The following is a 12,655-nucleotide window of genomic DNA, read 5'->3' on the forward strand; positions in this document are numbered from 1 at the left end:
GAGTAGTTTAAATCATGTTATACCATTATGTTATTAAAACAGTATATTGAGATTTCAGATTTTGGCTTAAACAGTATCTTGAAAAAAGGGTATTGATAGCAGAGTTAGGGTTAATTGATAGCAGAAAATTACAGAAAACGGTATATTGATTGCAGAGTTAGAGTTAAAACAGTACATTGAGATCATTGCAGTATTGTAGAGTTTTTGGGTTAAATGAATATGGAGTAAGGGCTAAAACAGTATAGTTGAGGTTCATTGATTGTAAAGGTAGGGTTAAACAATTGATTGCAGAGTTAGGGTTAATACAGTAGTTAGGGTTAAAACAGTATAAATAAATATGGAAGAGTTAGTTGAATAGTATAGGAAAAGTATCTGGAGTATGCAGCGTGCACAGGGAAACATGCTGAAGGTGGTGGCAGAGAGATTGGATATAGGTGGAACCTGGGCTTATATAGGCCTCATTCTTCCAGTTTGTGTCTATACACAGGTGGGGTCAGTGATCCTCACAGCCCCCTACCAACTGCATATTGCCAGGAGTGATTTGCAGCCTGCAACAAGCGGCCGTTATGGGAATCCCTCCAGGATTTCCATGGCCTATGTTCAGCCTCCCGTGATGATGTTTTCAGAGCTCCTTCACATTTTCCAGTTGTCCTGATTTTAGTGGTATAGTCCAAATTTGAGGTGACTCTCTTTTTTTACCACCAATTGACACTTTTGTTTTGGCTGTCGTGAAGTTGAAATGTATGTTACCTGCTATCGGTGTTTGTGGCAATTCAAAGATCTTTTTAGGAGAAGAGTATGGTGGGTGGCTTAGCACTTTGTAAGAGCGACACCAAGCACTGTGACTAATGTTGAGAGGTTGAACAGGACATTGAGGGTAGTGAAATATAGGGGACATCAAGGAGGAGGAGAAAAAGAGAGATCAAGAGAGGTTTGGAAACAAAATTAGGGAGACTAAAGGACAAGGGTGTTTGTGAACTGTGTTGCCCTCTCTTATTTGTATTTGCAGCTTTCACAGCCTGCTGCTGGCTTAGTCTCTGGATCCTGGAATGTTGGGGCCTGTTTGGGAAATGTTTAAGTACTTGACGTCCAGAAAGCCAAGCAAGTGTGCACCGAATACAGCACGATCACGCAGTATATGATAAATACACTCAGTGGCCACTTCATTAGGTACACATTTATTGTGCTGGGTGGAACCCCCCTTTGTCCTAGAACATCCTGAATTCTTACTAGCATGGATTTAACAAGATAATGTTTCTGAGATACTCTTCAACCCCGTCTGGCACTAACAACAACTGAACCTCTTGACCATTTCTGCATGCTATTCTGCATTGAGTTGCTGACACATATTTGACTAATAAGGTATTTGTATTAATGAGTAAGTGTACCTTTTAACGTGGTCACTAAGTGTACATTATAATATAACATACATTTATTACACACAGTCTGTATAGGCTCACAGGGAAAATCTGTGGTTGCTCACAAGCAGGGGAGTGCTGGCAACGTTTGACCTGAGAGCCAAACACAAGAAAAAGGTCCATGCTCTTCTACCAATCGGAAAAAGAAAAATTGGCCTTGACGAAAATATCATGCAGATGTGGTTTATCTAATGTGGGTGTGGGTATATATAGCCAATAAAATATATGGAATATTGCTATGACATTGAACTACAATCAAATACAACATCTATCAGCCCCATCTGAGTAGTGTTCAGCATCCTTGTGACAGAAAGCATACTGACACACCATACAGAGATCATTCCCCCTCAGCCATTTCAAGCCTCAAAAAAGCAAATATAACAGAGCTTATGATCCGCATGCTGTACAATCTAAAATAAAATATAAAAAATAAAAAAAAAATATTTGTATTAATTCTAACCATCACTATATACAGTCAAGTCCATAAATATTGGGACATCGACACAATTCTCATATTTTGGGCTCACTGATAGTGACAGCTCTTTGGATCTCATATTGAGAGTCGACAGCAACAGATTCCAAATGCAAATGTCACACCTAGAATCAACTCCAGACCTTTTACCTGCTTAATTGATGATGAAATAACGAGGGAATAGCCCACACATGTCCATGAAATAGCTTTTGAGTCGATTGTCCCATTACTTTTGGATCCTTAAAAAAGTGGGAGGCACATATAGAAACCGTTGTAATTCCTACACCGTTCACCTGATTTGGATGTAAATACCCTCAAATTAAAGCTGAAAGTCTGCAGTTAAAGTACATCTTGTTAGTTTACTTTCAAATCCATTGTGGTGGTGTATAGAGCCCAAAATATGAGAATTGTATCGATGTCCCAATATTTATGGACTTGACTGTAAACAATAAAAAAATCCTACAAATGACCCATGAAAATTACTAAAATGTACTGGGGCCCATTATGAAGCAAGTTTTTGCTGTAGAGAGGACTTCTCAAAGCCATTAATAACTATTGCCTAATGAAACCTATTTATCAACAAGTACCACCATTGTCCTCTTATTGCAATCTCCTCCTGTTGGCTCTTTATGCCAAAAAAGTACTATAGTGTATTTCATGGTCATTTATATTCTGCATGTTATATTTAATGGATTTTTCAGGACTGTCTGTCTGTGTGTGTGAGTGTGTGTCTATAGTAGGGAATTTAGACTGTAAGCTCCAATGGGGCCCTGGACTGATGTGAATGAGTTCTCTGTACAGTGCTGCGGAATTAGTGGCGCTATATAAATAAATGATGATGATGATGATGATATAGCGCCACTAATTCCGCATCGCTCTACAGAGAACTCCCACATCAGTCCCTGCCACATTGGGGCTTACAGTCTAAATTCCCTAACACACACACACACACACAGACTAGGGTCAATTTGTTAGCAGCTAATTGACCTACCAGTATGTTTTTGGAGTGTGGGAGGAAACCGGAGCACCCGGAGGAAACCCACGCAAACACAGGGAGAACATACAAGGCCATGGTCGGGAACTGATAAGGCCATGGTCAGAAATTGAACACGACAACAGTGCTGTAAGGCAGAAGTGCTAACCACTTAGCCATTGTGCTTTATCTAGCCTTTTTAGCCAAAATCAAAACACACCTCTAATCTTAGAATGGGTTCCTTATTTCCTGGATTGGAAAAGTCAACTCTATTAAAATTAAAATGAATTTGCTTCCCAGGCTTTGCCACTTATTTCATACACTACCAGTTTGTGTTCCTCCAAAAGCTTTCATGTCCTCCAACATTACACTTCACTTTAGGAGTTTGGGAGTCCCACACCTTTAAAGATATTATATATATATATATATATATAGCTTGCCCATTGTGTACAGTGAAATGTTTCTCCCTCAGGTTTGGACAATTATAGAAGCAGTGACCCTCAAAACTCTGATGCATTAATCTCTCCCAAGTCATTGTCAACCTTCCACATTTAAATCCCATCCGGTGATCTCATTTTCCCTATCAACCTCAGGCTATTCCTCCCTTTGCCATTTCCACTCTGGAGTATCCTCAGTTTTCCTTCAAGGACTCTTCGGCCCTTTGCTAGCAGGTAGGGTGCAATTTCTAGATAATCTAGAGCAGGGGTGGCCAACCAGTCGGAGCGTAAGAGCCAAAAAATACCCATAGATACGGCAAAGAGCCAACTTTACCTGTTATATATGTGTGCATTAAATATACACAGTATAAACATGCACATATATAAAACGCACAAACATACATTGAAAATATTAAATAATTTACAATATCTCCCTAAGTGAAAAAGAAGATATCCAGCATTGCCAAAATGTTCATAATTATAATCAGCTCAGCTCTTACTTTGCTGCTGTGTCCAGCAGAGGAGGGTTCACAGGGTACTTACAGTCTCTCCACAGTAGCTCACGCTTCTTCTGTATCCACAATCGCTGAGGAGGGAACTGTTGAAGTGGGGATAAAAAAAAGACATAAATAGCCAACATGCCCCTCAGACCTCTTCACATTCCCACAGACCTCACCTTGTGCCCCTTACATACACATCAGTCTCTCAACATGCCATGAGATCTACCCACAATCCCCACACATGCCAATCAGTCTCCCCACATGCCCCATACATGCCACTCATCCTCCCCACATGCCACTCAGCCTCCCCACATGCCCAATACATGCCATTCAGCCTTCCCACATGCCCTATAAATGCCACTTAGCCTTCCCACATGCCCCATAAATGCCACTCAGTCTCCCTACATGCCCCATACATGCCACTCAGCATCACCATGTGCCCCATACATGCCATTCACATGTCTCTTACTTACCTGTCACACAGATCCTGGATCCCGCGCAACGGAAGGAGAGAGAGCAGAGTGCACACTCTCCTCCTCCTTCCCTGATTGGATAGCAGTGATAACGTGACCTCCCTGCGTTATGCTGAGGAGGTCACATGACACTGCTGCTCTCAGTGAACCAAGCTATCGGATCTTTGGCTGTCGGCACCTGGAGCATTGCTGAAAGCCACACCTGATCTAGAGCAAGCTCGCATCTTAGTCATGGTTCCCTCAGTCACCCATTAGCAAAAACTCTAATCAGAACATAATTGCTGTGCCACCTACCAGCCAAATGCCCCCTCTCTGCACGCTGTCCTCAGTATGCCATAGTACACCTGCCACATGAAGTATTTTGATTGTTTTATTAAAAACTCCACAAAGTCAGTCTGTAAAATCTAGTAATCCTGGGCATCACTCTATAGCCTAAGATAACCTTTCATAATATAATTAGATGCTCACTCTTATCTCTATTCACAGACACAGAGCCCCCCTAAATAACATACCCCTCCTTCAACTCTTTTCTGTTTTCATTCTTTTGTCTCTGCCCCTCTACCCAATACCCACCTTAATAGACAAAAAATTTATCTTTTCCTAATTCTCACTATTTATATTAAGTGTTAGATTTGTTACTTTCAAGTTATTGTACCACTTCGTATTGCCTTCTGGCTTATACACAGAATTGTAAGTGCTTACATCGATCCTTCAGTAAACACTTTTAAAGCAAGTAATGTCACAATGTTTATTAAACAAGCTTCCCCATGCAGAGGAATGGGGAAACCTTCTCAGTCGAAAGCCTGCAATAACACTTTGATATTTAAAACAAAATGAAAAAAAGCCCAACTCATGTTTTCATTGACAATATGGCTTTTTGTTCTTTAATAAATCTGTCCCTCGGGCTTCTCTCCAACAGTGCACTTTATAAATCATCAAAATCACTTTTCTCCTCCTTGTTTTCTCTTTTTACTCCAGTTCAGAGGAGACACTGTGGGTCTGATGCCATTTTATATAGGGAACCTTGCATGAATCTTCTCTGTGTATGCCCAGAAAGTGGGCACACACATAGGCACCTATGCAGTTGCGTGATTCTGGCCCTCATGTTCCTGGAGAGATGGGATGACGGAGAGAAGGGGCGTTTTAACATAGGCCGAGTATAGCAAAGATATGTCTACGCAAATGTGACTCATGCAGATCTGCTGATCTACCATCCTGACCTGTTAGGCTGTGTATCTTTTGCCCTTGCTACAGGACAGGTGTAAATACTTGCTGATGATGCTAAGCTGTTGTATAACAGACGTATATGCTTCTAATCCAGCGGCAGATGGATCTCAAAATGTGTACAGCTCTTCATATGGGCAGAAATATTATTGGCAGAAATGTTATTGTTTTGCAACAAACTCTGCATCAGCCACTGTCTAATCATTGATTGGATGTCATGATGTGCAGTGTGTGCTCCTTGTCATCCACTCATGGAACACACAGCATCTCCTCTGATTAGTAACATAGAGCTCTAGGCTGCCCTGGTAATAGTTCCTACCTGTGACATGCTAGTTACACTTGGGCACACCTGTCATGGGCACTATATCCTGGGAGAAATAAAGATGCAAAAAAAAAGAATGTCGGGCAGGTGGGCCTCTGATCAGAGTGTGATGTGATTCAAGCTTGGTGGATGGTTTTGGACAATGAGAACCTCCACATGTGGGCTCTTGGTATCAGAGGTAATATTCAAATATATCAAGTATTATTAGAGTTCAGGAAGGCAGAATTTTGAAAAATAAAAGGATTTCTATAATAAAAGCACACACTATAAATAAGAGGGAGGGAGACTAAAAGGTAATACAAGAAATAACTTTTTTACCAAAGGGTGATAGATCAAGAGTTTAGGGCTTCCTACTGGTCTGTGCTGTCACTATACTTACCAAGAGTGGAGATAAAATGTGCATACAGATGGGGTTGTTGTGCCAAGCACTGAGTTATTTTGGTGCAGGGTGGTGCAAAAATGCTGTGATTCACAACAAATCGCGCCATGCAGGCTCCCATTCCACCCACTTCACTACGATGTGGGGAGGATGCAGGATAATGACCTGCTTTCCAGGGGTCTGAGAGACCGACATGCAATCCGGCAGTCACCCAGACATAATGGAAGAGTCGGCAAATATGGCTGGCACACGCACTAGGTTATGTACACAGCATGTGCTTTTGTCACTACTGCCCAAGCAGCCTTGGATGTGACCATGGACCATGGGATGTTGCATGCAGACAGCAGAACTGTGGTAGGTGCCCGCACAAGTTATTTGCCCTTGTCCCCCCACAATTGTTAATCTGGCCCCTAAAAACTCATATACAAATGTTTCCTTGTTAAACTTGCTTGTGCTCCAGAAGTAAAATCCTTAAAAATATGACTTAATGACAAGCCATGGGGAAGACTCTTTTGCACCTGTGGTGAGTAGAGATGCTTAAATAGAATTTGCCAGCGATGGCTTCCTCGTTCAAAGTTTATTTAACAAGAGTCGCGGTAGAAGCTCTGCAATACATGTTCTGTTATCACCAAGAATTTTTTTATGTTGATTTTAAACTGTTTTTGTTTTTAGTATTTTTTTCCACCAAGTATAACTGAAAGCACTAGTCTGGGCATTCAGTTCCACTGTGTGTCCACAAGTCACTTAAGCGATCTTTTATCAATGCAATAAGCGACAATTAAAAAATTATACGTATTGCCATATTTTGATAAATATACTCTCAAGTGTGTTGTATGTGGCAGTGTCAGGCTGGTTTCTTACATGGCATGATATCAAAGTCCATCTGGCTTCCATTTTTCTGAAGCTTAAAACACACGTGTTCCTAATGCAGTAGACTGGTTTTAGATGTATATTCTCACTAATCCTGGCAATCCAGATGGATTCTAGGAATATTTCAAGCTACAGATTTGCAATAGAAAACAGTGGAAAACAGGGGCACAGAGAAGCCCAGATCATGTGCTGGTATGACATAGCACTGTTCATTCATCTGACCTAGATGCAGTGATTACAATCTAAAAATTCATAGGGAACAGAACGAGGAGAAAACCATTTTCCCTGCTAACAACACACAGTATTCACATATATTCACAGAACAATACTGCATATACCTCAGCTGCAATGGAAATTTACAATCTGGAATTAAACAGTAAATAATATTTATTTTCTACTTTGATTATTTAGTACCTACTTTACTTTTTTTTCTTGCTAGTTTTCTTTTTGCTCTTTTAGTGATATGTCTGACTTCAGTGCATTCTGCTTGGTCATATTTTTTTATTTAAGTGTCTTGCAAATTTAATTACAATACATTTCAATGTAAAGCTCTGTTTTGTTGCCATTTTATTACTAGTATATGGTTGACCTTATTACACAAGTTTATCAGGTGCAAATTCCATCAGGTCCTCTTTCCTTATGGATCATCTTTTATGGTGAATCCAATACTTGCCCAGCCATGCACCCCTGCCTCCTTCACTGACAAAGAGGTCAAGAGAGAGGAGTAATGTCCCAGGGGACATGCTGTCATAAGATAAGTAATGCAGGAATCTTGTATTACTGTGGTATTTATACAACGCTGCCCATTACGTCACGGTGTCAACCTAGCCCAGAAGGATAGAAAGTTCATTAGTTAGAAAAAGTAAGACTCCTTGCAGTGTCATTTGGGACCGTAAAGAAAAAAAAGAAAAATAATGCATTTTATGTGTTAAATAATTATTGAACTGTTAGAGCATTCCCTCATTTCATGTAAGGGCCCTGGTGTTAGGTACTTTTTAATTAAGTCCTAGGCTTTGCAATGTTATTTTATTAATTAATGAGTGACCTCATTATAGTGACAGCTATATGCGTTGATGTAAGCAATATTGGTGTTAGATAAAGACACATCCATAAATTTTACTTTCATAATACAGCTTTTTTAGTAATACCAATAATTTTGTAATCATGCACTTCAACAAGTCTGTCAAACTCCAGCGTATATTGTAATATTCATACAGAGGACAATTATAGCACAGTCCAACACAGATGCATCTTCTGCATACTCTGGGACCGTACCCTGGTTTTAGCCAGGTCTGGATCTGTGGAAAGACCATATAGGGCTAGATTTGCTAAGCTGCGGGTTTGAAAAAGTGGGGATGTTGCCTATAGCAACCAATCACTTTCTAGCTTTCATTTATTTAGTACTTTCTACAAAATGACAGCTAGAATCTGATTGGTTGCTAAAGGCAACATCCCCTCTTTTTCAAACCCGCAGCTTAGTAAATCTAGGCCATAGTCTTGTAGGTGTAGCGACAGAGATTGCATACTACCCCCTCTTCTATCAATTTACCATGTTTTTCTTAGTTATTCCTATGTGCATAAACGAAACAGCTTTGAACAATTTACATTAGTAGAATAAACTTATTTCTCATACTTAATTTTTTTATGCAGATGATGCGTAGGGAAGGTTGGGACCATGAAGTTCTGTGGTGATGGGGAGATGGAGGGTTGTAAAGCAGCTAGGGGTTAAATCAATACCTGGTTTTACCCAAAGGTTAGTTATTTTGCTATTTGCATTACAGTTGTGTTAAGAACTGTTCTCTGTGTATGTATAAACAGTTTTCAAATATTATATTAGACAAACTTTCATTTGTTGTTACTATTAGTACTATTAGTATCATTAGGACATATTAGTATTAGGTTTGCAGTGTACAGTGTGTAATATAAAGATATATTTGTTGGTTTTTACACATGTTTTATCTGCTTTCTCAGTGCAATCAAACAAGTTTTCTCCATTTATTTTAATGGGAGATTAATTGAGCCTCTTCCGCAAGTTCAACTTCATGTGAATTGATTGTTAGTAAAAAAATAAACACAGCAAAAGAACATCTTAGTGAAAAAATATCACATTTTGATAGGTCACATAATGTTATCCAGAGTTTTGTCATCAACTTTTTCACATCTAGAAATGGCTGGGCAGAAAAATATGTGGCCAACCTCAATAGATCTGATAGTTTGGGGGTAGGCCAGCCAAATGGACTACTTTGGGCCAGAAAACAAATGGATTGCTGGACACCCATGTCAGTTGATAACTACATGATGGCACATTGGCTGACAGGATTTCCATCCTACCTGATCAAACCTAACCATTTAAGACAGATGTTGGCAGCGTCAACACATGCTCCAGTTTTAAACCAGGTTGTTCAAAAAACATTAGATTTACTGACCAAGTCAGCACAAATGTGGCTAGATGTAGACTGTCAAAATAAATTGGGCAAATGTTCCAATGTCAAGGGAGAACCTGTCACATATATTGCTGAAGGCTAAAGATAATGACTAAGTAAAAATGTAAAGTCTAACCCATGTAATAAAAAGTGGATGCTACAAAAGAAGTGATGTACATAGTCTGTTTGAAAGGAACAACGAGTGAGAAGAGGGCAGCCTGGAACTGAGATAAGGAAATGAGATATACAAGGAAAAGGTAACCATGGGAGGGTTAGATTTCGGGTCGGTTACTCTGAGACAAGTTATACATGGATGCAAGAAGGAATTGTGGAAGAGAAAGCGATGGCAGGCTTCTGTAATGTATTTAAAAAAAACTCTCTTAAATACAATAAAACAGGAGCACTCAGTTTCAGTGATTTCTGTAGCATATTGCAGAGTGATGGTAGGGTAATTCTTATGGCATCTCTACCAAAATGCTATAAGGATTTATGTGCTTTCGGAGAAATCAGTGAACTGCATCTAAGTGTATAGATTCTATGCATATTGTGATACAGACAATCTACAATGTACTGTGGGAGTTTGCCAGTAACAGCTCTGTATGTCCAGATAGTTGCATTGTTATTTGTCTTTAGAAGTGAGGTTGGATGATTAATCACAGACTCTGTGGTAAGGTATCTTCAATTTACCAAGGTATGAAGTAGCATATTGACTGTAATAGTTATTTAGAGAAAAGATGTAGATTAAATTAGCTGTCTCTTCACATCTGAAGTTAGATGGTTTAATCTAGAGTTTGTAATCAATACAAAAACCAAGGTGTTTAAATTTTGGTACAAATTCCAGGGTTTCTCCTAGTGGTATAGTGATAGGGGGTAGAGCAAGGTAAGCTACATGGTCAACTGGCGAAAATAGTATCGCCTATGTATCTTTCAACATTTATAAGCAATTGTTAACTAAGGAGTTGGTATTAAAGTCAGATACCAAATCGATACACGACACTCCTGTACCTTAGATCGATTATTGTATCATCTACGAAGAAATTAATTTTCACTTCTTTGATGTCCATCTATATTGTTTATATAAATGGCAAATAAGAGTGGCCCCAGGATGGATCCCTTTGTGGTGCCTCACGTTAACAGATTAAAGAAAAAGCACAAAGAAAGTTTACCTTGAGCTTCGGTGCCTGTTGGTGACAATAGCTTTTAATAAAGGAAGGATGAGGCTTTGTCGACAGTAAAAGACATTACTTAGGTCTAGAAGAAATATTACAGTCACATCTCCTGTTCTCTAGCTTGTGCTGCCAGTCATTTTTAATCGTGGCCAGGGCTATTGTACTATAGTGTAAAGAATTACTAATTGCGTTTGGCTGGTGTGGGTATAGGTGTAGCCACAGTTAGTAAAATTAGAAAAAATAAAAGTAATACTTATCTGTTCGTAGCCAGGGAGCGCAGACTGTAATTGGTTTACAGTATAGATTTCCTTGGCCGTTGTCTGAGAGGTCAGGTTGTGGTTATTTGGTGCTGGTATGTGGTTCCCAATGCGTGGAACTTGGGTAAAATAGTACAGTTAGATTTGGTTACAACAAGGAAGAGGGTGTGGGTTGGGTGTGCATGAGCCAGGGTGATGCTTAAGGCGCTGCCAAAGATTATTATAATAATGCTCAAGGTATTGCTGCTGCTGTTGCAGAAGCTGTTACACCTAACCAGTGAGCTCTGTCAGTCATGTAATCTTTAGTTTCACCAGTACCGCTTGTCCAGATATCTGTAGTTTTGTGGGTAGTTGGTACAATGGTATTTTCAAGGGACTTCATGGCTTTGTTTTGTGTTTGCTTGTTTTCTGGATGTTCCACAGAGGGCTCTCTCCATACGTTGTTCTGTTCTCTCACTCACTTACGGAGGCTCGCTGCTCAGCCACACAACATTGATTTGATTTTTACATGTTTGCAATGTATTGATTTGAAATCAACAATTATCTCAAAATATCATACATTTATTTTAGATAGTATTATTATTTACTTAAATGATATTTTGCTGATGCAATAAACTTTGTAGATTATTAATTATTCACTCACTACTGTCACTCTGAAGTATATATGAATTATATTTACTAATGGTAGGTACTTTTTGGGACCAGTTTTCATTATATAGTAGCTGACAGTACACTAACTTTTCTGTACCCTGCCTTGCAGAAAGAACTACAGATCTACAACTTCCCAGTATATAGAGCTGTAATTCCATTTAAATTATTAACTTTTGGCTAATTAATTAAACCCACTCCCTAACACAAAATGGCGGCTGTCACATGAAGGGAGTTATGTATATACACATTGCAGTGTCCATAGCTCATGAGATTGTGACATCTTGGGCCTGATTCATTAAGGATCTTAACTTAAGAAACTTCTTATTTCAGCCTCCTGGACAAAACCATGTTACAATGCAAGGGGTGCAAATTAGTATTCTGTTTTGCACATAAGTTAAATACTGACTGTTTTTTCATGTAGCACACAAATACTTGATAACTTATTTGTACACTGAAATTTAAAGTTGATATTTGTGTGCTACATGAAAAAACAGTCAGTATTTAACTTATGTGCAAAACAGAATACTAAGTTGAACCCCTTGCATTGTAACATGGTTTTGTCCAGGAGACTTAAATAAGAAGTTTCTTAAGTTAAGACCCTTAATGAATCAGGCTCCTTGTGCATCACTTTCAGATGTGAGGCAAGCAAAACATTCTGTGTTATTCCAAGTTATGGCAAATAGACTCCATACTGTTCATCTCTAATTCTAACCTTCACCTTAAATTAGCCTGTCTTTTATACATTAGGCAACTGACAATTAATTTGTGTGGAACAATACCAGACTGGATGTGCATTTATGGAAAACTTTCAAAATAAGCATAATAATAAGCATAATATTGAAAATGTTGCATTTTTAATTGTAAATGAAAGAAATAAACTGAAATTCTCTTCAGTTTTCTTTTTTCAAACACTTTAACTCTGGTTTGTCACAAAACATAAAAAGACAATAATACGGCTTCTGTGTCAGCAGTTTTGTCAACACCAAAAAAACGAGCAGTTCCTTCATTAGGCATTCACAACTAATCTAGTTTTATGAACATATTATACACAGAATTACTAGTCGAATTGGAAGTTTAGAAGTGGCGT

At 38.9% G+C, this 12,655-nt stretch overlaps 1 protein-coding gene across 2 annotated transcripts in view; it reads left to right on the forward strand.

Annotated features, from left to right (window-relative positions):
- Nucleotides 1–12,655, forward strand: part of GPRIN3 (GPRIN family member 3) — an 87,263-nt gene that overhangs the window by 21,611 nt on the left and 52,997 nt on the right. The window contains exon 2 of one of the 2 annotated variants that reach the window (XM_075201767.1): nucleotides 8,719–8,821. The exons of the other annotated variant lie outside the window; for it this stretch is intronic. The gene's annotated coding sequence lies outside the window, so the exon portion shown is untranslated. The remainder of the gene's footprint in view (nucleotides 1–8,718; nucleotides 8,822–12,655) is intronic. 2 annotated transcript variants of the gene reach the window in all.

Source organism: Mixophyes fleayi, chromosome 1, assembly GCF_038048845.1.
Source record: "Mixophyes fleayi isolate aMixFle1 chromosome 1, aMixFle1.hap1, whole genome shotgun sequence".
Classification (NCBI taxonomy): Eukaryota; Metazoa; Chordata; class Amphibia; order Anura; family Limnodynastidae; genus Mixophyes; species Mixophyes fleayi.